This window comes from Phascolarctos cinereus, unplaced genomic scaffold, assembly GCF_003287225.1.
Source record: "Phascolarctos cinereus isolate Bilbo 61053 unplaced genomic scaffold, phaCin_HiC Scaffold_4;HRSCAF=312, whole genome shotgun sequence".
NCBI classification, from domain to species: Eukaryota; Metazoa; Chordata; class Mammalia; order Diprotodontia; family Phascolarctidae; genus Phascolarctos; species Phascolarctos cinereus.
The window spans coordinates 577,351,788-577,378,455 of NW_027555847.1; the positions used below are offsets into that span (position 1 = coordinate 577,351,788).

The 26,668-nt window shown below is 35.2% G+C and overlaps 1 pseudogene; it reads right to left on the minus strand.

Annotated features, from left to right (window-relative positions):
* Nucleotides 1-11,392: 11,392 nt before the first annotated feature.
* Nucleotides 11,393-11,536, minus strand: LOC144457354 (U6atac minor spliceosomal RNA; annotated as a pseudogene).
* Between the last annotated feature and the right edge of the window lie 15,132 nt (nt 11,537-26,668).

Consider the following 26,668-nt stretch of genomic DNA (forward strand, 5'->3'; position numbering starts at 1 on the left):
ATATGTATGTATATTCCAGGACTGTGATTTCATTAGCATAAAGAACACCTAGAGAGAAAACCCCTGCTATCAATGCAGATGAGATGTTCTGAAACTTCTCATTTTAGAGTTGCCTGGGGCAGGGAGAGGTTAAATGACTTCCCTAGTCACGTAGTTTGTATTTGAGTAGCTGCTTATTGGCAAGGAGGCAGATGTGATGTATATTCTTTCCAGGCTAGAGAAAGTGACTGAAGAATCATGCATGGCAGAAGCCTAGAGGGACAGGGAACTGGGAAATTTTGCTCTACATGGAGAAGAGAGTGGGTCAGGGAAGTCACACTTGCGTGCCACCAACACTGTGCTTATGGGAAGGAAGGGCGATCCAACCCCAAACTGAATATAATTATGAGCAGTTGGAGCCTTGTCTGGCTCACTGACACACTGAAGGAGTGATTTGCCTTCACAGAATTTTGCTCTTTGTCTGGATATACCAGTTTGCAACAGTGGGGGACGAGATGAAGCTCTCTCCTTTCCATTTCTCTCCCTGCCTGATTTGCATTGCTACCCTGAGGAGTTACCTGCTCTGTTTAAACCTTGTTTATTTGCTGTTTATACTTTTACAAGGGGTTTGATTTACTAACAAGTGGATTTTTGTTACATTTTGAGCAAGCGTTTTCTGCAAAGGAGAGAATGTCAAAAGGGAACCAACAAAATGAACACATCTGATAGTGTATGTGACATTTCATGTCATCTCTCCAAAGAAAAGAGGATAGTATATTTCCTCATCTTTTCTCCTGGGGCCAAGATTGGTCATTATAGTTATACAGAATTACCTCTGCTTATCTGTCTTGTTTTATTTCTCTTCTGAAATTGTATTATTTTCTGCCACTTTTCCCCCATCCCCATGAACAATACAGTCAGATATTGGGGATGCTATAAAATCCCCTTGGTTTAAGCTCTGGTAGTTTGGGTATAATTCTTTATAGACAATATAGAGGATAGGGTCAAAACTTCTTTGCAAAATGATATTGTTGGACTAGATGACTACTAAAGTACCTTCAGGCTTTAATATTCTTTCATGCTATTATTCTATAATTCAGTAAAATTAAAATGAATAATTAGTTTAACATAAACTGAACTCAAGATGCTCGGGATTCTGGATTAAGCAGGACTAAACTAAATAAAGCTTATGCAGGTTTATTTTACATACTTTCTTCAGAGAAAGAAATAATTCACATGAAAACAAGCTGATAATGACCTTAAGGCCCTGTAATATCTTGGTATCATTGAAGAAAAAGGCCATTCTGTTAATTTACTATCCCTACTAAGGCAGGAATGCATATTAGTACAGTTTACAAAGATATGCAACAATAAGGGTTGGAATAACATGTGATTTTCTGATAAGCCCCTGAGATAGTCAGAAAATATTGTTAAACAAAATATACAATTTTTTTTTTCCTGAGCATCTGGTTAATCAAGTTTTGGGAAATGGTAAGAATAAATGCAAAACACAGAAGATATCATTACATTAAATTGCAATCTAGACTATATCATTGTCACCGTTGTCTAGACCTGTGATTTTTTGTTAAAAGGAACTGTCTGGTAAGAAAACTCCCTCTACTAATGCAATCTGCAATTGTTCTCTAATTTATAGTTTTAGTTATTAGGAGTCATTGAAGGGTTAAATAACTTTCTTTTGGTTACCCAAATGGTAGTGTCAGGGGAAAGTCTTTATGATTACAAAGCCTCCATATACACTATGTACTGCTGCCTTTATATCACTCCTATTTTTTAGTGTTGATTTTGAATATTTCAAGTTTTAAATATTCAATATTGTTTGTGTAAGAAACATAAGGTACATAAAATGAATTGCTAAAAAAACCTTCAGAATATATTTGTTTTTTCTTGAGTTCAGTAATTTGAATACTTGATGAATTTATAAAAATCACTACTTTTCCCACCATGGAATATGTAAAATTCTGTTTAGAAATATTTACCGGTATGATTTTGTAGATTACAAATTTAGACCCATTTAATTTTTTTTAAGTCACTTGCAGGTGTAATGATAATGAGATGTTGAATTTTTTAGGTGACTCAGCTGATGTGAAGTTCTGTAACTTACATGCTTTTTAATATGATATTTCAGTAAGTAGAAATGATTTCAGTTTCTTTGATTATAATATTTGCATTGCTTTTAATTTATAATTAAAATGCATGAAGAGAGTAACAGATATTAAGGATGAAAATGCCTTCAGGAAGTTGCTAATAACTATTGGCATCTGTGACTAATGAATTCTATATTGGTTTAGGCTGTGACCAACAAAATAAATGTTCTGAAAAAAACAACCTCTTGTATGTTATTATTTTATTAACAGCAATCAGGCCATGATGGATTTGTTATGTGAATTCAAATGGGATAACTGTTTGACCTTTACTCATTCTTTGCCACTCCAGAAAGTTGATTTACCTGCTTCCTTATTTGATTCCCTTCATGTACAATGCCTCTTTGTTTTAAAAAATCATTCATTGAACGTTCCAAAAGCAGCTCCATTAATTGGACATCATGATCAACTGTTAAGTAAGAAGATTAATAGTGTGGCTGGCAAAGAAGATAGTCTATAACCAATTAGCTTCTTAGCTAAGGTACATTTAATCAGTGTGCTTAAAAAAAACTGTATGCTAACTTTGTCAATAGTAAAAACACAAGTGATTTGTAGAGTTATTCCATGTTTTTCTTAGGTATAACAAGTATGCATTAACTTAGAGAAAAATGAATTTATAATGAGAGTGTATAGCTGTAAAACATTTTCGCTAACCCTTAATCTAATACTAGAAAGCTACACATTCCAAATTTTTATTTCTTCCATCTTTGGAAAGATGGAGTTATTATTAAGGCATTTGGCAGAGAAAGAACACTATATGCTCACATCCGTATGATATTGTATTTTCACGACAAGTTCATGATCTATATTCTGATCTAATTCCTTCTTCTTTCCTGATGGTCTTTAATATAAAATCACTTTGAATTTTGACATTTTTTGATCCTCACTCAAGTGTATTTCTCTGTTTGTTCCTCTCCGGTGCCTGGAGCTCCTAAAGCATAAAGCATTTTCAGGGAAGTGGGGAGGAGCTACTGTAGTTGTGGCATAGAATAAGTAAAGGAAAGTTATATGACATGTGGCTGGAAAGATGGTATGATAGTCACATTATCCTGTTATATCAGTTGGAATGGGGTAAGTGTTTGATCTTTACTCATTCTTTTACCTTCACTACTCTACAAAATTGATTAACCCTTTTTTGATTCCCCTTTATGTACAATTCCTCTCTGTTTTTAGAAAATCATCCAATGAACATTCTGAAAGCACTTCCATTAACTGAACATTGTGAGCAACTGGTGAGCAACAAGATTAATATTGCAGCTGTTCTGCAGATAGACTCATAGAATTCCAGAGTTGGAAGGGGTCTCACCTAGTCCCCCATAATTCATATTACAATATCACAACTGGTCATCTAGCTTCTATTTGCAGACCTCTAGTAAGGGGGAACCCCATTTATAATTTTGTGAAACAACTCATTTCATTTTTGGGCAGTTCCAAAATTTGCCTTGATTATTAACCCTAAATTTGTCTCTTTACAGATCCTACCCATCACTCTGGATTCTGTCCTCTGGGGCCAAACAGAACAAATCTAATTCCTCTTTAATAGGACTTTGTTTCAAATATTCAAAGACAGCTATCATGTTCTCTCTGAGTTTTTTCCTCGCCAGGTTAAATACTTCTAGTTCCTTCAAATGAGCCTTTATGATAGCCTTAAGGCTGTTCACCACCCTAGTTGCCAATGTCCTCCTGAAACTTCAATGTTCAGCACCGAACATAATACTACAAAATGTTGTGTGACCAATGACAGATTGTAGAGGGACTGTATATATCACCTTTTATTCTTCTGGAAGTAATGCCTCACTTAATGCAATTTAAGATTTCATGGACATTTTTTGGTTGCCTTATTAGACTGCTGATTCATATTGATCTTGAAATCGACCAAAACATTTATGTCTATTTCAAACTGTTGCTTACCCATACTTTCCCCATCTCATACCTAGGAACTTGATTTTTTGAACCCAAGTTTAGTATTTTATATTTATCCCTTTTATATGTTGTCTTACTCAATTCAGACCACAGTTCTAGCCTGTCATGAACTCTTTTCATTTGGACTCATCTTCCATATGTCTTATGTTTGTGTCCTTTAAAAATTTGGCAAGCATGCCAACTATGACTTTTCCAAAGACATTTATAAAAATGTTAAATAATACAGGACCCAGATCCTTGGGATATTTCACTGGAAATTCAAGTTGACATAGAACCATTTTACTTAGGTCATTCAATCAGTTTCTAATCATCTAACTAGAGTATTATGTAACCTGCATATCTCTATAGCATGAGATACTTTATTAAAAGCTTTGTTAAAATCTTTATCAACAAAATTCTTTTTATCTGTCAATTTAGAAACGTTGCCAAGAAAGGATATGACAATTCTGGCTTGTTTTTGTGGAAGCCATGTTTGCAATTACATTTCTTTTTTAGGTATTAAACATTAATTCCAATTTAAAAATTGATATTTTTATATTGCTCTAATTTACTTTTCCTCTCTTTTCCTTAAGTTTTATTGATGTATTTTGGCAAACATTTGCATATTATGTCCACTCTGTAAGAGGGCTCTTCTAATAAAGTAAAACTAATAATTAAGTGGCCTCATCTGAAAGTGCATGCAACATTCCATATCTGCGATATCCCACCTGAATTTCTAAAAAAAAAAATCAACAGAAATCTATTTTTTCTCTCTTACATCCTCCATCCCACTGAGAAAAGAAAATAAGAAAAACAAATTGCTTGTAACAATATGCATTGTCAAGCAAAACAAATTCCTTAAATCACACACACACACACACACACACACACACACACACACTTTAAATCTGTCACCTCTCGTAATATTTCATCATCGATCTTCTGGAACTATGAATGGTCACTGTATTGATCATGGTTTGTACAGCTTTCAAAACTTTTTAAAAGTGTTGTTACTATGCCAATTGTTCTCTTGGTTCTGCTAATTTTTAAAATCAGTTTATAAAAGTCTTCAAAATTGTTCATTTTTATAATACTGCTGTTACAGTATGAAATATTTTAATTTTGCTTCTTTCACTCTGTATCAGTTCATATAAGTCTTTACTTGTGTTTTTGAAATCATATATTTCCTCATTTCTTACAGTATAACTATGCCATCACATTCATATCAGATATTTCCTCAGTTGATGGGTTTCCACTTAATTTCTAGTTTTTTTGAAACCACAAAAAGGGCTGCTATACATATTGTTCTATATATAAGACCTTTTCCTCTTTCTTTGATCTCTTTTGGGGATAGGATTAGCAGTTGTATAGCTGGGTCAAAGGGCACACCATATTTAGTAACTTTTTGTGTATCATTCCAAATTGTTTTCCAGAATGGTTGTATCACCAACAGTGAATCAACAAGCCTGTTCTCCCACAGCCCCTTCAACATTTACTATTTTTACTTTTTTGCCATCTTTTCCATTCTAATTGCTTTTATTTGCATTTCCCTAATTTGTAGTGGTTTGGAATTTTTTTTTTCCATATGGCTATAGATAACATGGGTTTCTTCCTTGAAGACTGCCTTTTCTTATTCTTAGGCCATTTATGAATTGGAGAATGACCTTTACTCTTATAAATTTGATTCAATTCCTTATATGTCTTGGAAATGAAATCTTTTATCAGAGAAACATGCTAAAAAGATTTCCCCCTAGTTGTTTCCCTTTTAATTTTAGTTTTATTGGATTTGTGCAAAAATATAATTTTATGTAATCAAAATTAACTAGTTTATCTTCTGTGATTCTCTCTGCCCCTTGTTTAGTTATTTTCCTTCTCTTCCATAGGTATGATAGACAATTTTTCCCCTTATTCCTCTAATTTGTTTATCATGTAACCTTTTGTCAAAGTCATGTACTCATTTAGAGCTTATCTTGAATAGAGTACTAGGTGTTGACCTAAATATAATTTCTTCCATACTTATTTTCATTTTTTCAGTAATTTTTATCAAATAGTGAGTCCTTGTCTCAATAGTGGAGGGTCTTTGGGTTTATCAAATACCAGAGTACTAGATACATTTGTTTTCATATCCTGTGTGCTCATTCTGTTCCACTGTCTGATTTCTCTATTTTTAAACCAGTGTCAAAGTATTTTGAGAATTACTGCTTTGTTGTGTAGTTTGAGATCTGTCATCTTGGTCTACCTCATTCCCATTTCTTTTATTGTTTCGCTTCAGATTCTTGATTTTTTTCCTCCATATAAATTTTATTGTTTTTTTTTATTTTTTAAAACATAATCCTTTGGAAATTTGCTTGATATGGCATTGGGTAAATAAATGAATATAGTATCGGCATTTTTACCTCTCCACAGAAAACCATCCCTTGAAATAAAGAATAAATTGGAAAAAATGCACTTCAGCAAAACTAACTAAACACACACAAAAAGATAGTATATACAATATTTCAGACCCCTAGCCTCTCATCTCTGCAAAGAAAGGAGGTAAGTACATTTTTTTTTCATTTCTTCCATGGAGCCAAGTTTTAGCTATCATTTTAGTAGTACTAGAATATAGAATTTTCTGGTTTTGAAATCATGTTCACTGTTTTCTAGTTTGTGATATTAATTTTTTTGGGGGGGAATTCATACAACATCTGTCCTTCTTTAATCCTATGGTCCATCTCTCAATCTTTATCATCTTTCAGATATTACTGACAGTGACTTAGTAATCAAATCTGTCAGTTCTTTTAGAACTGAAGGATATAGTTCATTTGGGACAGGTGATGTGAAGGGCATCAGTAAGGTTGGCAAAGTATTTCTTATTATTTTTTTCCTTATCAAATCCCTGTTGGCCATTTTGTTCTGTCCTCAGTCTGAAAGTCATTCTTTTTGGCAGAAACCAGAAGCAAAACAAGAATTCAGTTTCTTGACCTTCTTGTTATCAGTTACTATCACCCCATCTATGAGGAGCAGCTAATCCAGTCCCCTTTTTTTGATCCTCCATCCGCCCCATATACCAAAAACAGCTCCCTTTGTTGTTGATTTTTTTTGCCAGTTTCAGAACATTCTGAGTTTTAATACTTTTGATACTATTTTTATGAAGCCATGTGATACAGGATTGTATTAGTCATCTCTTACCTGCCCTTGCTTCTATCTTCCATAAAAAAAAAAAAAAACCTTTTTAAAAAATCTAAGTTGGTTAGTGACTTATCTGTGTACGTATAATGGTCTCTAAAGGCACTTCCAGCCTGGTTCAGCACATAGATTTGGCTCTCTGGGCCTGTACCTCTGCATCTTAGACCTCCACAATTCATGCCCCTAATTCTTGGGAAAGTTAACTCACTCATCTTTGTACACCTAACTACCAGATATTAGGGTCAATACCCTTTTGTTCAGAGACCCAAACACGGGATTGAGGATACTACGTATTCAGAGTTCCTGGCTAAGTTTGACCAAAGCCATGATAATAGTGGTGAAGGTCCAAATCCCAAGGCTGAGGCTAACTTGGACACACTGACCAGCAGGAGAATGCAGTAGGATCAGACCAACAGATCTATCTAGCCCTGGGACTGAACCAGAAGGCTAATCTGTACCAAATTCTAATCACCTGGTTGAGGGAGAGTATAAACAGCATTGGGAAAAGAATAGCTTTCCTGGAACTGTCAGAGAGATGATAACCCACTGTAGGGTGAAAAGTATACCATAATCTGTCCTATAAGGTATGCCAAAGGAAACACCATTAAATAAAGCTGAAAATTGGTTTAAAAAAAGGTCAAGTTTATTGACGGGCTTTAATGTGAGTGGAAGGAGTATGTATTTCATTTCATAGGCAACAGTGGCACTGAAATGCTGAGCAGGTGAATGCTAAGTCCTATACAGCAGGAAGATTAATTTGGCAATATTGTGAAGGATGAGTTGGAGAAGTGAGAGAGAAGACATGGGGACACTTTAGGAAGTTCTTAGCCAATAATAACTAATGAGGTCTAGAACTAGAGTGACAGCATTAGGAGGAGAGGGCAGAAGCAGGAGAAATTTTGGAAACTGAAGAAGGCTCAGAAGCACCTTTGGGTTTTTTTTTTTTGACAGTTGGGGTTAAGTGACTTGCCCAGGATCACACAGCTAGTAAGTGTCAAGTGTTTGGTCTTAGGTCAGATTTGAACGCAGGTTCTCCTGACTTCAGGGCTGGTGCTCTATCCACTGCACCACCTACCTGCTCCTCAGAAGCACCTTTGACTACAACCTATGATTCAGATAATTTGCTGGAATAAAAGTTAAGATTTCTGAGAAAGGTACCAAATTGGAACTTCTGGAAAAGCAATGATGCTAACACAGTATTAGCACTTTTTTGCAAAATAAGAGGTAGCCAGCAAAAATGTTTAATCCATGTTAATAAATTTATCTTTTAAATTGTTATATTTTTGATAAGATAGAAAATTTGTGAAAAATTATTTTAAAATAATATAGTTTTAAAACTTACTGCCATTTCTTCTGAGACTAAAAAATACCAAAATATTATAAAATGTTATTTTTTAAACATAAAAACATTTTAAAATATTGAACTAAATGGTCATTTTATGACTATAGTCTATCTGATGCTATACAAAACTTCACTGAATTACACTAAAATATTCATAACATAATAGTTTGAAAAAATTCTTGAGTTGGGAGGAAACTATCTGGAATTTCTTTTGGCAGTTATTTAAGCAAAATAAAACATCCAGTGAAAGATATGGAAATAAATGTGATTTTCTCCCCAAGTGTCTTTTCCCTCTGCCACAACCCAAAATCTAAAGGCCATCAAGTATGCACCTTGATCAGCTCTATGGGGCTAAACTAATATTCTGATAGTCAGTTTTTAAAAATAGTCTAGAAAAATAGATTCAACACAATTCGACCCACAGTCTTATTTTATTGTTAGTCTGCTTCATTTCACCATAGCTTCCTGTTCTACAATAAAGATTGAAAATTATAACTTTCTGCTTGAATAGTTTCACTATCTCTAGATTTATTTTATGCTGCTAGGCTCCCTTAACTCTTTGTAGGTATATAGCTTGAGCATTTTATGACATACAGCAACAAAATGAAGACACTTTTTCAAATGGGGAGAAATTTTGAGTCTTTATTGCATTTATTTTGAGCACCCTTTTTATGACAATGGATGGAAGAATTTGGAAAAGGGAAAGGGATTATTTTCAGATACCAGGAATGACCTTATTGAAAGCCTATGATGTGCCCTCAGTCTGTCCCTTTATGAATGAAGTCACTTTGGTTGGACCATGCTCACAGTATGATCAAAGAAAAATGAAAAGAATAAACATTTATATAATGGAAATTATTTGTGTGACTGTGCAAAGTTTCTTGCAATGATATTTTGAAGATCTTGGTGTTTTAGAGAGTTCATGATCATATTGGAGAGAACTAGAGAGAGACACAGACAGAGATAGACAAACACTGAAAGAGAGTAGTGTGGCATATAGGGGAATAACCATTGGACTTGGAGTAAGAAGAATCCTAGGGTACAAATACCAATTCAAAAACTTGCTAGACATGTGACCATAGGCAAGTCTCTTCATATCTCTGACCACTTGTCTCTTCATCTGTATATTACTACAGGATGCCATTGATAGCTACTTGCTAGGAACTTCCACATTTACCCTGCAACATTTCGTCCTGCCTTTCTGGGTAGAAGTTCTTTGTTCTTTATAGAGTTGGAATGTCAGTGACCTTATGTCTCATAGTTTTGGCCTTCTCTATGGGTCACAGGGTATAGGACAACTTCTTATTCAGGGTTATTTGGAATTGTAGATATATTCTGTTAGAACTTAGCTTTGAACCCCCCCCCCCAATTGGCAAAATCCCATTTCCTTCTTGAAATTTGCTCTATTGTGATAAATCTAATGATGTGACCTTGGCAAATATAAGAATTTGTAATTGATCCTGGACTTCTATCACCTTCACTAGTCTTATTGTTAGCAATGCTTCCTAAGTGTCACTTTTGACTTTGTCCTCCAGGATGTCTGGCTCTAGATCAGTAACCACACCATAGTAGTCATTAGTGGTGTTAAGATCCTTCTTGCATGCTTCTTTTGTATATTCTTGCCACCTCTTATTCGTCTGCTTTTGTTAAGTCCCTACCGCTTTTGTCTTTTATCAAGCCCATTTTTCCCTTGACATTTCTAATTTTCTTTAAGAGATCTTGTTTTTCTTATTCTATTGTTTTCTTCTATTTCTTTGCATTACTTATTTCAGAAAAACTTTTTTTAAATTTCTTCTTGCTATTTTCTGGAATTCTGCATTCAGTTGGGTATGTATTTCCCTTCTCCTTTCCCTTTTCTTCTTTCCTCAGCTACTTGTAAAGGCTCATCAGACAGCCATTTTACTGTCTTGCTCTTCTTTTTCTTTGGAATGTTTTTTTGCTGCTGCTTCCTGTACAATATTGCGAATCTTTCTGTCCCTAGCTCTTCAGGCACTCTACCAGATCTAATCCTTTAAATATATTCATCACCTCCACTTCATATTTATAAGGGTCATATTTAGGTCATACCTATATGGCCTGATGATTTTCCCTACTTTAATTTAAGTCTCAATTTTGCAATAAGAAGTTCATGATCTGAACTACAGTCAGCTCCAGGTCTTGTTTTAACTGACTATACAGAGCTTCTCCACCTTTGGCTGCAAAGTATATAATCAGTCTGATTTCTATATTGACCATCTGCTGATGTGCATGTGAGTTGCATTTTGTGTTGTTGAAAAAGAGTGTTTGCTATGATCAGTGAGTTGTCTTGACAAAACTCTATTAGTCTCTGCCCTGCTTCATTTGATACTCCAAGGCCAAACTTTCCTGTTATTCCAATTATCTTTTGATTTACTACTTTAGCATTCCAATCCCCTATGATGAATGTGACATCTTTTTTGGGTGTTTTTTCTAGAAGATGTTGTAAGTTTTCAAAGAACTGATTAACTTTGGCTTCTTCAACATTAGTGGTTGGAGTGTAGCCTTGTATTAGTATGATGTTTAACAGTTTTCCTTGGGATTCAGACAGATATCATTGTCATTTTTGAGATCATATCCCAGGACTACTTTTCTCATCCTTTTATTGACTGTGATGGCTACTACATTTCTTTTAAAGGATTCTGGCCCAAAGAAGTATATGTGGTGATCACCTGAATTAAACTCATCATTGAAATCATACTGTTTTGGTCAATAAAAATGAAAATGTAAATAAATAAGCATCTGATTAACAACATAATAAACCAAGAATTGAGAAAAGGATTCAAGAAAGTTGGGTATTAGCCACATTGTTTTCCAGACACACAAAATATAGTATTTAGATGCTGCGGAAGAGGTGACAATGTCTTAACTATGTATGCGCTTTAAAGGCTATTAGGACCACCTAGGGTCAGACTTCTTCTATCCTTTATCAAGGGCAATGCTGAGATTTTTTTCTTTTATACAGCCTATATACAACTTATTAATAAATCTAATAAGTAATGATATATGTTATATGATAAATGATAAAATAACATGTAATATTTACTTTTCATATATTATTGGAGGAGACAACCTCTTCCCTATGTATTGGATGAAGAGGGATTTGGTCATGCTGTAAATCATGAGTGTATGTGTGTGTGTGTATATAGTGTGCCCATGCAAGTGTATTTATGTCAGGTCTTTCTCTGGTCAGAGGCAGGACCAGTAGGATGACACGTGCATAGAGATAGCAAGGGAAGGAAAACTGTGATGAATGGAGGAAGCTGGTAAGACTCCTGTTGTGTCTACATGTCTACATAAGGCCATTTATGGCTGTTCTTGTAACATTTTCCTTGGAATCTATTAATGCACAAACAACTAAAGTCTTCATTTACATTAATCAATCAACAGGTATTTATTTGGTATTTACTGTGTTCTATGTAGACACTGTGCTCAGTGTTGGGGGTGCTAAGACAAAGACACAAGCAAAGCAGTATCTGCTCTCCAGGACCTTACTGGGCGAATAACAGATACACACACAGAGTAAATGCAAGGTAATTTAGTGGTGAGGAGATTCATTAGTGTCTTGAAGGGGGACAGGAAAGGCCTCTTGTAGGTGTTACTTGTGATGAGTCTTGAAAGAAGCTAGGATTTCTAAGAGGCAGAGTTGGGAAGGAGTGCATTCATGTATAGGAGACAACCTATGCCAAGGCATGGCATTGGGAGAAGGAAATGCTACGTGTGAGGAGTCCTGAATAGGCCCGTTTGGCAGGATTGTAGATTTGTGCATGAAGGGGAGTAATGTTTAATGTATCTGGAAAGCTAGCCTAGATGAAGATTGTGAAGGATTTTCGTGCTAAAGAGGGGAGCTGAAATAGAAGGGAGTCACTGGAATATATGGATCAGGGAATGACTTGGTTAGACTTGGGCTTTAGGGATAACATTTTGTCAGCTGCATGGAGGGTGGAGTGAAGAAGATAGGAGAGAGGAGGGAGAACAATTATGAAGCCATTTCAATAGTCTAAGCAATGGATGATGATGGCCTGAACTAGGGTGGTGGTCATGTGAGTGGGAAAAGGGGAGAGATGTGAGAGATGCAAGAGGTGCTGAGGTGGAATGGACAGGATTTAATGACTAGATATATGAGTTGAGGGAGAGCAAGCAATCAGTCAGTAAGCATTTACTTAGCACTTTTTACATATTTGGCACTGGAGATACAAAGACAAAAATAATACAGTTGCTGCTTTCAAAGAGTTTACATCCTGAATGCAAAATAAATAGAAGGCAATTTTGAGGAGCAGCACACTAGCAGCTTGGGGAGGGGTGGAGGAGGAGAGTACATTAGAAAGACCTCCTGTCCTCATATGGAAGATAACATTTGTGATGAATTTTGAAGGAAACAAGCAATTCTAATAGGCAGAAGAGAGCATATTCCGGGCAGAGGGACAACTAGTTTAAAAGCAAAAAAATGGCAGAGTGCCACATATGAAGACTGGCAAGGTCAGTTTGACTTGACTGCAGAAAACGCAGAGTGTAGGAAGGGAACCAGGATTTAACAAGGTTGCAAAGATGGGTTTGAGCCCAATTGTGAAGAGCTTTAAAAGTCAAACATGAGAATTTATTCTTGATCCTGAAGGCAATAGGGAGCCATTGGAGCCTTTTAATTAGGGAGGTAACATGATCAGACTTGTGTTATGGAAAATCTCTTGAGTAGTTGTGTGGAGAATGAATCAAAGTGGGAAGAAACTTGATGCAAGGAGATCAATTAGGAAGCTATCGCAATAGACCAGGTGAAAGGTGATAAGGGCATTAACTAGGGTGGTGGCTTTAGAAGTACATAGAAGGGGACAGATGGGAGAGTGTGAGATTTGCTGTAGAGGTAGTCTTTGACAATCATTCTATTTTCCTTGACACTCTCTTCTTTTTAGGTTTTTGTGACATTATTCTATCCTTATCTTCCTACCTGTTTAACAGTTCCTTCTGAGTCTCTTTTACTATTTTGCATCCAGGTCAAGCCTGTCAATTATGGGAATCCAGGCTTTGTCCTGGGACCTCTTCTTCTGTGTTATTTTGCTTAGTCATTTCATTACCTTCTATGGATTCAATTATCTTCTCTTTCCATTCTGATGATTCTCCAATCTACTTATCCAGCCCTAATCTCTTGGCTGACCTTCAGTTTCCCATCTCCCACTGCTTATTGGACTTATCAAGCTCAATGTCCCATAGACACCTTAAAACTCAGCATATTCAAAATTGAACTCATCTTTCCTCCCAAACTCCTTACTCTTCCTAATTTCTTTGTGATTAGGGATACCACGATCCTCCTAGGTACCTAGGCTCCTTATGTAGGTGTCATTCTGAACTCTTTACTCTCTTTCACTCCCATATCCAATTATTTGTGAAGGTCTATCATTTCTACCTTCACAAAATCTCTCTTATATACCCCTTTTCTCCTCTGGTACTACTATAACCTTGGTCCAGGTTTTCATCACTTCACACCTGAACATAGTTGTTTGTATGTTGTCTTCCTCATTATTAAATGGAAAGCTCCTTGAGAGCAAGGGATATCTTTTACCTTTCCTTGTATCTCCAGTGATCAGCTAGTGCTGGTAATTGTAGATGCAATGAATGCTTGTTGACTGACAAAGATAGAGACATTTACCAACTGATTGACATATGTGGGGTAACCTACAGTAAGGAGCTAAGGAGAATACTCAGATTGCAAAATTATGATGCAAAGGATGATCTGCCATTAACAGACATAGGGAAGTATGGAAGAGGGTTGAAGTTTTTGGAGAAAAGATAATGGTTCTGTTTTGAAAATGTTGAGTTTGAGATGTCTATGAGCCATTCAATTTGACACATTCAGTAGACAGTTGGAAGTACACAAATGGCCTTCAGGGGAGAGACTAAGGATGGCTAGGTAGTTTTGGGAGTAATCTGTATAGGGATGATAGTCAAACTCATGGGAACTGATAGGTCCCCAAGTTAGCGAGTATAGAGGGAGAGGGCCCAAGACAAAGACTATACTTCCACAATAAGAGACATGATATAGATACTGAATTCTACAAAAGAGACTGAGAAGGAGCAATCAGAGAGGTAGAGAAAGAGTCAGGGAAATCAGGGTCATTAAAGCCTAGAGATGAGCAAATAGTCAGAAAGAGACGGTGGTCATTTGTGTCAAATGTGGCAGAGGTCAAAGAGGATGAGGATTGAGAAGGTATCAGATTTGGGAATTGAAGTCATTGGTAAGTTTGGAGGGTGCAATTTTGGGTTAAATGATGAGATATTTTAGAAGGTTGCAAAGAGAGTGAAAAGAGAGGCAGGGAATGCAATGATTGTAGATGTCTTTCTTCCTAGGACTTTGGCTGACAATTGGAGGAGAGATATAGGATGATAGCTTGGGGGGAGGTTGATGAGCTCTAATGTGGATTTTTTTAAGGATGGGAGAAACTAGAGTTTATAGGGAATAAAGGAGGAACCAGCAGATTGACATTAAAGATTAGATATAGATGAAATTATTGTGGGTGGACAATCTTCTAGAGAAGACATGACAGGTGGGATCAAGGATATGTAGAGATTTCTTGCTTTCTTAATGGGTAGGAGAAGAAAGAGAATTTGTAATTGAAAATAAATATAAAATAAGAGATATGTGTCTATATCTGTCTATGTGTCTATGTATCTATCTATATGTAGAGATGTTTATGGGACATCTGGTTCAAAATGTCCAATAGACAGTTGGTGATGTGTGATTAGACCTCAGAAGAAAACTTGGGTAGGTGATATAGATCTGAGAATCACCTGTATAGGAATGATAATTGAACCCAAAGAAATTGATCAAAACATCAACTGAGAGAAGATGGGAAAAGAAGAGAAGAAAGCCTAGGACAGAATCTTGGGTTACAGTCAAAAGTGGAGTATGAGACGTGGATAAAGACATAGGAAAGGAGAATGAGGATTAGTCATACTGGAAGGATAATGAAGAGAGGACAATGTCCCAACAAATCACAGCAGAGAGAGTATCTAGGAGGAAAGGGTGATAAATAAAGCTAAATGTTGCAGAGAGATCAAGAAAGTGGAGTTCTGAGGGAAGATCATTGACTTTCACAGTTAAGAGGTAATTTTGCAGAAAGCTTATTTGAGTCATGAATTTACAAGCCAGATTGAAGGAGCTGAGAAGTGAATGAAAAGAGAGGAAGTATAGACATCAAGAATAGACAGCTTTTTCTAGGAGTTTGACTGTGAAAGGGTTGAGAGATATAGGACAACAGCTTGTAGGGTCAAGTGAGAGTTTTTTGAGGAAGGGGAAGACCTAGACATGTTTGTGCCTTAAAGGGAAAGAGCCAACAGATAAGGAAAGATTGAAGACTATATATAGAAGAGATGATTAAGTGGACAATCTGTTGGAGAGGGTGAGAGTGGATGATATCAAGGGCATGTATAGAGTGATTAGATTTAGTGAAAAGGGCTACCTTTTCATGAAAGACTGAAGGAAAGAATAGAGGGTAGATGTCAAGGAGTTTTGAGATGTAGAGAGGGGAAAAGAGGGAGAAGTAGTAATACTAATAATGGTGTTGTCAAAGTTTCCCTAGTTCTCCAGTTTCAGAATGGACTCTTGGGATTATATACTGAGACCTGCATGATGAATTTATGCAGCTTAATTAAAATACTCAAATGGATCTGTGATTTCATTAATTGAGGAGTTCTTTTCAAAAATGTCAACCCATCCATAGCTACCCAAAGTATATGACTTTCATCTATGTTCTTCCAAAAGTTTGCCACAGGGGATCTGCTTAAAGTATTCTCACTTTCTCCTGACATCATTAAGATACAAGTAGAGCACTCTGGCTGTTTGTGTCATCCCTTGTTCTGGCTTTGTGACCAGCTTTTCTTCTTTCTTCTTCTTCTTCTTCTTCTTCTTCTTCTTCTTCTTCTTCTTCTTCTTCTTCTTCTTCTTCTTCTTCTTCTTCTTCTTCTTCTTCTTCTTCTTCTTCTTTTTTCATATTTTCCAATTCCTTGATGACATCTATTGTTTATGCTCTTCCTTGGAGTTCCTTGTTGGTTATATGTTTTGTAATTACCAATTCTATTTATAATGAAATGCCCAAGGTTCTAATTTCACATTAGCATTATCACCCAGTCAAATAGTTTTACTTCTTGCCAAGATGGTGGGGGAGCCATAGCTGAGGGATGAAGCAAAAAGTGAAGGGAGGAATAAAATTTGTTTCACTGAAGTACAATGTAGTTAGTATAGATTCAGTTAGACCAGGAATTATTGAATCACTGACTGCCCTCTTTCATTTTCAAAGTGTTTGGGAATTTTTGTGCAGACAGAGTCTCAGAGGGGTCAGGCAATGGCCACAGGGAGATCCTAGGGGATCCAAATGAAATCTTCCAAATTGTTATTGCTTCCAAATTTGATCTTCAAAGAATGATTTTATTTTTCTATTCCACTTTAAGCTAATTGATAGTCTAAATCACTATTGGGCATATTTCTGCATAAATCCAACCTTCAGGTCACAAACTAATTAGGAATCTGTCCACTTGAATTTAAGTGACTCAGAATCTTCAGTCTCACCTTTACCCCAAGTGGCAGTCTGTGTAAATTCTTCCAGATTTATTCACCATGAGAGAAACTCAAAAAATAATCCTTGGTTATTTATTTCTTTGAACATTTTGGGTTTTTTTTTTTGAATAAGTAATCCCAGGGGGGAAAAAAACTTCATTCATTTTGTAGACAATTACATTCTTGTAATTCTCAGGACTTCCTGCACACATCAAAGAATGAGAAGGAAGGTGTTTTGCTTTCAGAAGACAGGGGGGGAAAAAAGAGAAATCAGTCCCTTGCAGCTATCTTTAGTAACCTAAAACTCTTCAGGAAACTGAAATATGTTATGATATCAAAGAAAGAGGCTCAAAGAGGTAATGTACTTCTTCTAGCCCTCGTGTTTTGTTGTCTGCACTTTCCTGATCCATCATCCCAAGAGTAACTTCCTGCTGCAGTGACACAGAGACTTCATGTTCTTTTATCATGAATATTTAAAGCATGTCACTGCAGAAACCAACTTATTGAGTTCACAGCATAACCTGAAAAATCTTGCTGTCTGGTAAAATGAGAGTAATTAGCAAAGGGGGAGTTCCCCCTCTTCCCCCCTCAAAAAACTCTGATGGTTATCCTGAGTGAAATTGATTTTATTACTTAGCTTTTGTCTCTGACATATATGGACATGTATGGTCAAGTCACTCAACTTTTTAGTGCCTCAGACAAATCTCTAAGACTGTAAAAATAGTTATTCTTCATTGATGGGACAAGTTTATTTTCCCTAAGTCGGTGAAATTATATAGATAGCCAAAAAACTTTTATTTCCACTCTCATACATTGGAATTAAATTGGGTATTCCCTGATTTGACAACTATTTAAGAAATCCTGGCTCCTGGCTTTACAATATGGCTTTAAATGGGACCTTAGTTAAATGGATCACTGATCACTTTGCACTTCGATTCTTAAGCTGTTACCTATGCTTTATATAATAAATCAGGGGATTAAGAGGGTGTGGGGAAGCTGATGAGGGTACTAGAAAATTGAACAGAAACTACATGGCAGAACAATGAAATGCCAGCAATATGTATAGAAAATGTGAACATGATCCTTCTCATTCATATATGCATATATTATATATTTATGTGTAGGCACATACGTATAATACTTATATGTGTGCATATCTACACACATACAGATGATAGGTATATATGTATATGTATATATAGCTATAGATAGATAGATAGATAGATAGATAGATAGATAGATAGATAGATAGGAAACAGATCCAGAGGGCTAGATTCATAAGTAAAGCATCAAATTCAGAACTCGGCTTTGATCAGTGACTGCTTTGCAGGTTGAACACTTTGTGTATTTTTTCCCTCTCCTTTTTTCTTCCTGAGTATATAAGGTTAGTATTAGATGCAAGCTGTCTGGCCTTACTACCTCCTACCGCAACTCCATCCCTATTGAGATTAACACCACTCTTCCCCAGGCCAGCTTTAAACCCTCTCCTAGTCTATTCCACTGTGTGCTTTGAAATGCCTGTTTTATTCTTAAATTTCTTGAACTTTTCTTCCCCCAACACTTTTCACCTCTTCCCTTGACTGAAACCTGACTTTCCACCAGGAACTCCATAGTTCTTTTCAGTGGAGGTCCCTGCTTTTGTCTTGGCCGTTCAAAGAAGGGAGGAGTGATTAATATCCAGTATTTCTTGTTCCTTGGTGTGGTTTCCAGGCCAATTCTTCTGCCATGATGTTTCAATAACTTTTCCATTTTTAAAGAACATGAATTCCAATTGTTTTATCCCCAGGCCTCAGTTTGAACAGATAAAATATGAGGGGATTAGATTAGATGACCTTGAAGGTCCTTACAACTCTAAAACTCTGGAATTCTATTATCCTTGTAACTTTCCTGACTTCTATGATTTTAGCTCTTGGTTTTCAGTCTTTCTACATTATTCATTGCTATGGAGAGATAACATGGATTCTAAGTCCACTGAGTTTGGAGTCAGGCAGTGAATCTTACTTCAGATATACACAATTTATGAGAGAATGAGAAAGTCGCTTAACATCTCGGAGCCTCACTTTTCCCATCTCTAAAAGTGGAACAATAGTAGCATCTACCTCATAGAGTTATTGTAAGGATCAAATGATATAATGCATCCAGTGTACTTTTCAAACCTTAACACACTATATAAATATTAGCTATTATTATCATCTCTGCTGTACCCCACCGGCCCTTGATGCCTCCTCATTCTCTTAGTCTGGGAGCCTCTCAGGGTTAACCATAACTCTAAGTAATGAGTACTCATTTTTGTTATTAGTGACAGAATTATGTGGGTTTTTTAAAATAAGGCTGAATACTACTAAATGCCTGATTAAGTGAGTTTATGGGCCAGATTACGTAAGAGAAGATTTGCATAGTATTTGATTTTCCTCCAGGGCCAGGTTATCAAAGTAGGTTATAAATTGTTTTCATTCTGAGGCAATGATAGAAAATATATTGATACCTAATCTATCTGGGCGAAAGAATATGCATAAAATGCTTTGCAAAGCTCAATTGTTATATCTGCATCTATATTAAAGGGAGTAGTAAAGCAAACCAGCCTGCTTAAATGAACATTGCAGAAAGATACGAAGTGAGAAATAGACCCAAAGCTCATTTTACAAAAACCATAAATATGAACTTTAGGAGTGTTATTTACAATAGATGTATATGTTAGGAGGTAGAATTATTTTCTGGGTGCTGAGCATTTTCCTTTTTTTTTTTTAATTACTCTTTGGTTTCTATTAGAAATGTTTCAAGGATCATCTCTGGCTTTCCTTATGAAATAGATTTACTGTTGCAAAACTCTGGATTCTCTGGGCTCAAGACTTCGTTCAGGTATCTCTGAAGTATGGCTTGAAGCACAAGATTTCCCCATGGACATAAAGCATAAGGGAATACAGACAGAAGGCCATATTATAACAACAGTGAAGATGCAGAGATGTATCACAAGATCACAGAATATCCATGTTGGAAATGACCTTAGAAGCCATCTCATTAGCTCTATGGCTGCCATATCACACTGCTAATTCATATTAAGCATTAGGTCCCTTAACCCCCAGATCTTCTTCCCCTCAGCTAAATGCTAGCTAACAGTCCCCTAGTTTGTATTTGTGATGCTGATTCACTACAAAGATGTCTCACCTGGTTCCTCTCTCTCCCTTTATTAAGGGAGCTCTGTGCTTTGTATGTCCATGGGGCTGTCTTGTGCCTTGCTTTGTAACAGTAGTATAATGGGCCATCATACCAGTCTGAATAATGAAACCCTGCCTCCAAACTTTTATTTGATCGAAAAGCTCTTGGCGAGCAAGAAAATGCTGCCCTTTTAAATGTTATTATTAGTACCAGCTGCTGCCTTTTGACCTATACAGCTCAGCTACATTAACTTTAAAATATATATATTCATTGATATCTTTTGTTTTTACATTGCTTTGATTTTTCCCTGTATCACTTCTCTTCCTCTCCTAGAGAGCTGTTTCTTATAACATTGAATTTTTTTTTTTAAAGAAGAAAGTGGATAATGAAGGAAAAAAAAGTTCTGTAAAACTGAAACAATTTGACATTATATGCAATGTGCCATACCCATTGATACAAAGGAGTGGGAGAGGTGTCACCTTATATCTCCTCTCTGGGGCCAAACTTATTCTTTAAAATTTTGCAAATTTTCATTTTTGATTGTTTTGTGGTAGTTGCTGTTCCATTTACATTGTTGTAGCCATTATGCCTTTTTTCCCCCTTTTTGGCAACTACCCTGGCTTTTAAATGGTTGCAGTAAAACTGCAATTCAATATTGAAATGTTTATTTATTTTGATTTAGTATGACAGACAAATGCCATCAAACTATAAGAAATATGTATATACACATTCGTGTATATATACATACACGCACTCTTACGTCCATATCTTGCTCACTGTGTACTCAGTATACTCGGTTGCCACAAAGTCCTGCTCAGATGCCTCCTCATGGGTGCCAGTGAAGCTTTAACTCCAGTAAGTTCTGCCATATTGAAAAGGCTGCAAGTATGACCTTCGTGACAGAATGAGTCTCCTGTTTGAGGACCAGTCTAGGTAAGGACAGACATGTTCTGCAGATTTTCATCATAGCACCCCATGAGATAAAGTAAAAAAAAAAAGGCTCTTAATTGTGTGGGTTTTTTTCTACTTCTGTTGTGAGAGAGAAGAAGAAAATGAGACAAAGATGATTCTAGGAAAGAGTTTGTAGATAATTTATTTAAAAAAACCATAATTTATTTTTGATGTTCTTTTAAAAAAATTGTGAGTTCCAAATTCTCTCTCTCCCTCCCAGCCCCTTCCACACTGACTGAGAAGGGAAGTGATATGATTATCAGTTGTATATGTGAAATCATGCAAAACATGTTTCTATATTAGCCATATTTTAAAAAAAAAACATGAAAAATAAAGTAAGAAAATTATACTTCAATTTCACTGAGAGTTCATCAATTCTCTTTGTGGTGGTAGATAGCATTTTTCATCCTGAGTCCTTTGGAATTGTCTTGCATCATTATTTTGATCAGAGTAGCTAAGTCTTTCACAGTTGATCATCATGACAAAATTGCTATTTTTGTGTGTAATGATCTCTCAGTTCTTCTCACTTCACTTTGTATCAGTTCATAAAGGTCTTCCCAGGTTTTTCTGAAATCATCTCCCTAGTCATTTCTTATAGCACAATTGTATTCCATCACAATCATATAACACAACTTGTTCAGTCATTCCTCAATTGATTGACATCCCCTCAATTTCTATTTCTTTGCTACCACAACAAAGACTTGCTATTAATAATTTTGCACATATAGGTCCTTTTCCTTTTTCTTTGATCTCTTTGGTACACTGACCTAGTAGTGGTATTATCAAAGGATATGTACGGTTCTATAGCCTTTTGGGCATAGTTCCAAATTGTTCTCCTCAATGGTTGGACCAGTTCACAACTCCACCAACAATTTGTTAGTGTCCCTATTTTCCTATATCTCCTCCATCATTTGTCATTTTTGATAGATGTGAGGTGGTACCTCAGAGTTGTTTTAATGTAAATTTCTCTAATCAATAGTAATTTAGAGCATTTTTTTCTTATGACTATAGGTAACTTTGATTTCTTCTTCTGAAAGCTGCCTGTTCATACATATCCTTTGACCATTTTTTGTTACAAATTTGACTGGATTCCCTTTGAGAAATGAGGCCTTTATTAAAGAAACTTGCTGTAATTTTTTTTTATATTCATTGTCTACAGTAAATTTTTTCAAAACATAGTTTCCCTGATTATCTCTTTTAATTAGGTCTATTTTGTTTTTGCTTTGTCTGTGATCATGATTGCTACCTCTGCCTTTTTAAAAAAATGATCTTTAATTTTTTAAATAAAAAATTACATTTATTTTCTTTGTAACATTCATTTTTTTTATAAGACTTTGAGTTCTAAAATTTTCTCCCTCCCCCGTCCTCACTCATTTCACCCTTCCCCAGTAGAACAAGCAATATGATTTGGTTATGCATGTATAACGTATATATACATGTATATAATTTATATATATATATATATATAATTTACACACACACACACACACACATATATATATATGTTAAACATATTTCCACATTAGTCATGTTGTGAAAGATGAATCAGAACAAAAGGAAAAAATCACAAGAAAGAGAAAAACAAAAACCACAAAAAGTGAAAATAGTATGCATAGCATTTTCAATCACAAGTCTTTTGGAATTTTCTTAGATCATTGTATTGCTGAAAAGAGCTAAGTCTATCATAGTTGATCATCGCGCAATGTTGCTGTTACTATGTACAATGTTCTCCTGGTTCTGCTCACTTCACTCAGCATCAGTCAATGTAAGTCTTTCCAGGTTTTTCTGAAATCTGCCTGCTCATCATTTCTTATAGCACAATAGTATTTCATTACATTCATTAGTATTTGTTACCTTCACAGCTTGTCCAGCCATTTCCCAATCGATAGGCATCCCCTCAATTTATAATTTTTGCCGCCACAAAAAGAACTGCTATAAATATTTTTGTTCATGCAGGTCCTTTTCCCTTTTTTATGATCTCTTTGGGATACAGACTTAGTAGTGGTATTGCTGGATCAAAGAGTGGCAGAATTTTACAGCCCTATGGCCATAGTTCCAAACTACTCTCCAGAATGGAAGGATTAGTTCACAACTCCACCAACAATACATTAGTGTTCCAGTTTTCCCATATCTTCTCCAACATTTATCATTTTCCTTTTCTGTCATATTAGCCAATCTGATAGGTGTGAAGTGGTACCTCAGAGTTGTTTTAATTAGCATTCCTCTAATCAATAGTGACTTAGAACATTTTTTTATATGACTATTGATAGCTATGATTTCTTCATCTAAAAAGTGCCTGTTCATATCCTTTGACTATTTATCAATTGGGGAATGACTTATAGTCTTATAAATTTGACTCAGTTCTCTACATATTTGGAAAAGAGACCTTTTTCGGAAACACTGTCTGTAAAAATTGTTTCCCATCTTTCTGCTTTCCTTCCAATCTTGGTTGCATTGGTTTTGTTTTCCAAAAACTTTTTAATTTAATGTAATCAAAATTATCCATTTTGCATTTTATAATATTTTGTATCTCTTGTTTGGTCATAAACTCTTCCCTTCCCTATAGATGTGACAGGTAAACTATTCCTTGCTCTCCTAATTTGCTTATGACATCATCCGTTATGTATAAGTCACGCACCCATTTTGACCTTATCTTGGTATAGGGTGTGAGATGTTGGTCTATGCCTAGTTTCTGCCATGCTATTTTCCAGTTTCCCCAGAAGTTTTTGTCAAATATTGAATTCTTATCCCAGAAGCTGGAATCTTTGGGTTTATCGAACAGTAGATTAATATAGTCATCGACTATTGTGTCTTGTGTACCTAACCTATTCTACTGATCCACCCCTGTATTTCCTAGCCAGTATGAAAAAGTTTTGTTAATTGCCACTTTATAACATAATTTTAGATCTGGTACGGCTAGGCCACCTTCCTTTGCATTTTTTTTTTCATTAATTCCCTTGATATTCTTGACCTTTTTGTTCTTCCAGATGAATTTTGTTATTGTTTTTTTTTTCTAGCTCTATAAAATAATTTTTGGTAGTTTGATTGGTATGGCACCAAATAAGTAAATTAATTTAGGCAGAATTGTCATTTTTATGACACATTAGTTTGGCCTACCTTATGAGCAATTGATATTTTTCCAGTTGTTTAGATCTGACTTTATTTGTGTGAAAAAGTGTTTTGTAATTGTGTCCATATAGTTCCTGTGTTTGTCTTGGCAGGTAGACTCCCAAATATTTTCCTATTGTCTATAGTTATTTTAGTGGAATTTATCTTTCTAGCTCTGGCTGCTGGGCTTTATAGATAATATATAGAAATGCTGATGATTTTTGTGGGTTTATCTTATATCCTGTGACTTTGCTAAAGTTGTTAATTTTTTCATGTAGTTTTTCAGTTGATTCTCTAGGATTTTCTAAGTATACCATCATATTATCCACAAAGAGTGTTTCCTCATTGCCTATTCTAATTCCTCCTTTAATTTCTTTTTCTTCTCTTATTGCTAAAACTAACATTTCTAGTGAATTATTGAAAAATTTTGTTGATAATAGACATCCTTGTTTCACCCCTGAGCTTATTGGGAAAGTTTCTACCTTATCCTCGTTACAGTTAACACTTGCTGATGGTTTTAGATAGATACTACTTACTATTTTAAGGAAAGCTCTGTTTGTTACTATGCTTTCTACTGTTTTTAATAGGATTGAATGCTGTGTTTTTACCATAGGCTTTTTCTGCATCTGTTGAGATAATCATATGATTTCTGTTGGTTTTATTATTGATGGTCAATTATGCTGACAGTTTTCTTAATGATAACCCAGACCTGTATTCCTGGTATAAATCCCACCTGGTCATAATGTATTATCCTGGTGACAAATTGCTATAATCTCTTTGCTAATTTTCTTATTTAGATTTTTTTTGTATCAACATTCATTTTGGAATTTGTCTATAATTTTCTTTCTCTGTTTTGGCTCTTCCTGGTTTAGGTATCAGCACCATATTTGTGTCATAAAAGGAATTTGGTAGGGCCCCTTCTTTGCTGATTTTCCCAAATAGTTAATATAGTATTGGAATTAATTGTTCTTTAAATTTTTTGGTAGAATTAACTTTTATATCAATATATCCCTGGAGATTTTTTTAAAGGAGTTTGTTGATGGCTTGTTTAATTTCTTTTTCTAAAATGGGATTATTTAATTATTTTATTTCTTCTGTTAATCTGGACAATTTATATTTTTGTAAATTTTGATCATTTCACTTAGGTTGTCAGATATATTGGCATACAGTTGGGCAAAATAGCTCCTAATTCTTGCTTTAATTTTCTCTTCTGGTGGTGAATTCACTCTTTTAATTTTTATTCTGGTAATTTGGTTTTCTTCTTGTTTAAAAAAAATCTAATTAACCAAAAGTTTATCTATTTTATTAGTTTTTTTCATAAAACCAACTCTTAGTTTTATTTATTAGTTCAATAGTGTTCTTACTTTCAATTTTATTCATCTCTCCTTTGATTTTCAGAATATCTTATTTGATATTTAATTGGGGATTTTAGATTTTTTCTTTTTCTAGCCTTTTAGTTGCATGCCCAATTCATTGATCTGCTCTATCTCTATTTCATTCAAGTAAGCATTTAGAGATGTAAAATTTCTCCTAAATACTACTTTGGCTGTGTCTCATAAATTTTAATATGTCATATCATTATTGTCATTCTCTGATGAAATTATTGGTTGTTTCTATGATTTATTGTTTGGTCATTCTTTAGAATTAGATTATTTGGTTTCCAATTAATTTTTAATCAATTTTTGCATGGTCCTTAATGTAATTTTTATTACATCATGATCTGAAAGGAAGCATTTAATATGTCTGCCTTTCTGCATTTGATTGTGAAGTTTTTATGCCCTTGTACATGGTCTATTTTTGTGTAGGTGCCATGTACCACTGACAAAAAGATGTATTCCTTTCTCTCCCCATTCAGTTTTCTTCAGAGGTCTATTATATCTAAATTTTCTAAAATTCTATTCACCTCCTTAACTTCCTTCTTGTTTTTTTGCAGTTAGATTTGTCTAGTTCCAAGAGGGGGAGGTTGAGATCACCCATTAGTATGGTTTTGCTGTCTATTTCTTCCTATAACTCACAACTTCTCTAAGATTTTGGATGCTATATCACTAGTTGCATATATATTTAATATTGATATTACTTGCTTTAATTTTCATTTTCTATGGTACCTTTTAGCAAGATGTAGTTTCCTTCCTTATCTCTTTTAATTAGATCTATTTTTGCTTTTGATTTGTCTGAGATCAGGATTGCTACCCCTGCTTTTTTTTTACTTCAGCTGAAGCATAATGTATTCTGCTGCTCCAGCCTTTTACCTTTATTCTGAGTGTATCTCTCTGCTTCATATGTGTTTCTTGTAAATGTCATATTGTAGGATATTGGTTTTCATCGTATTCACACTCATGG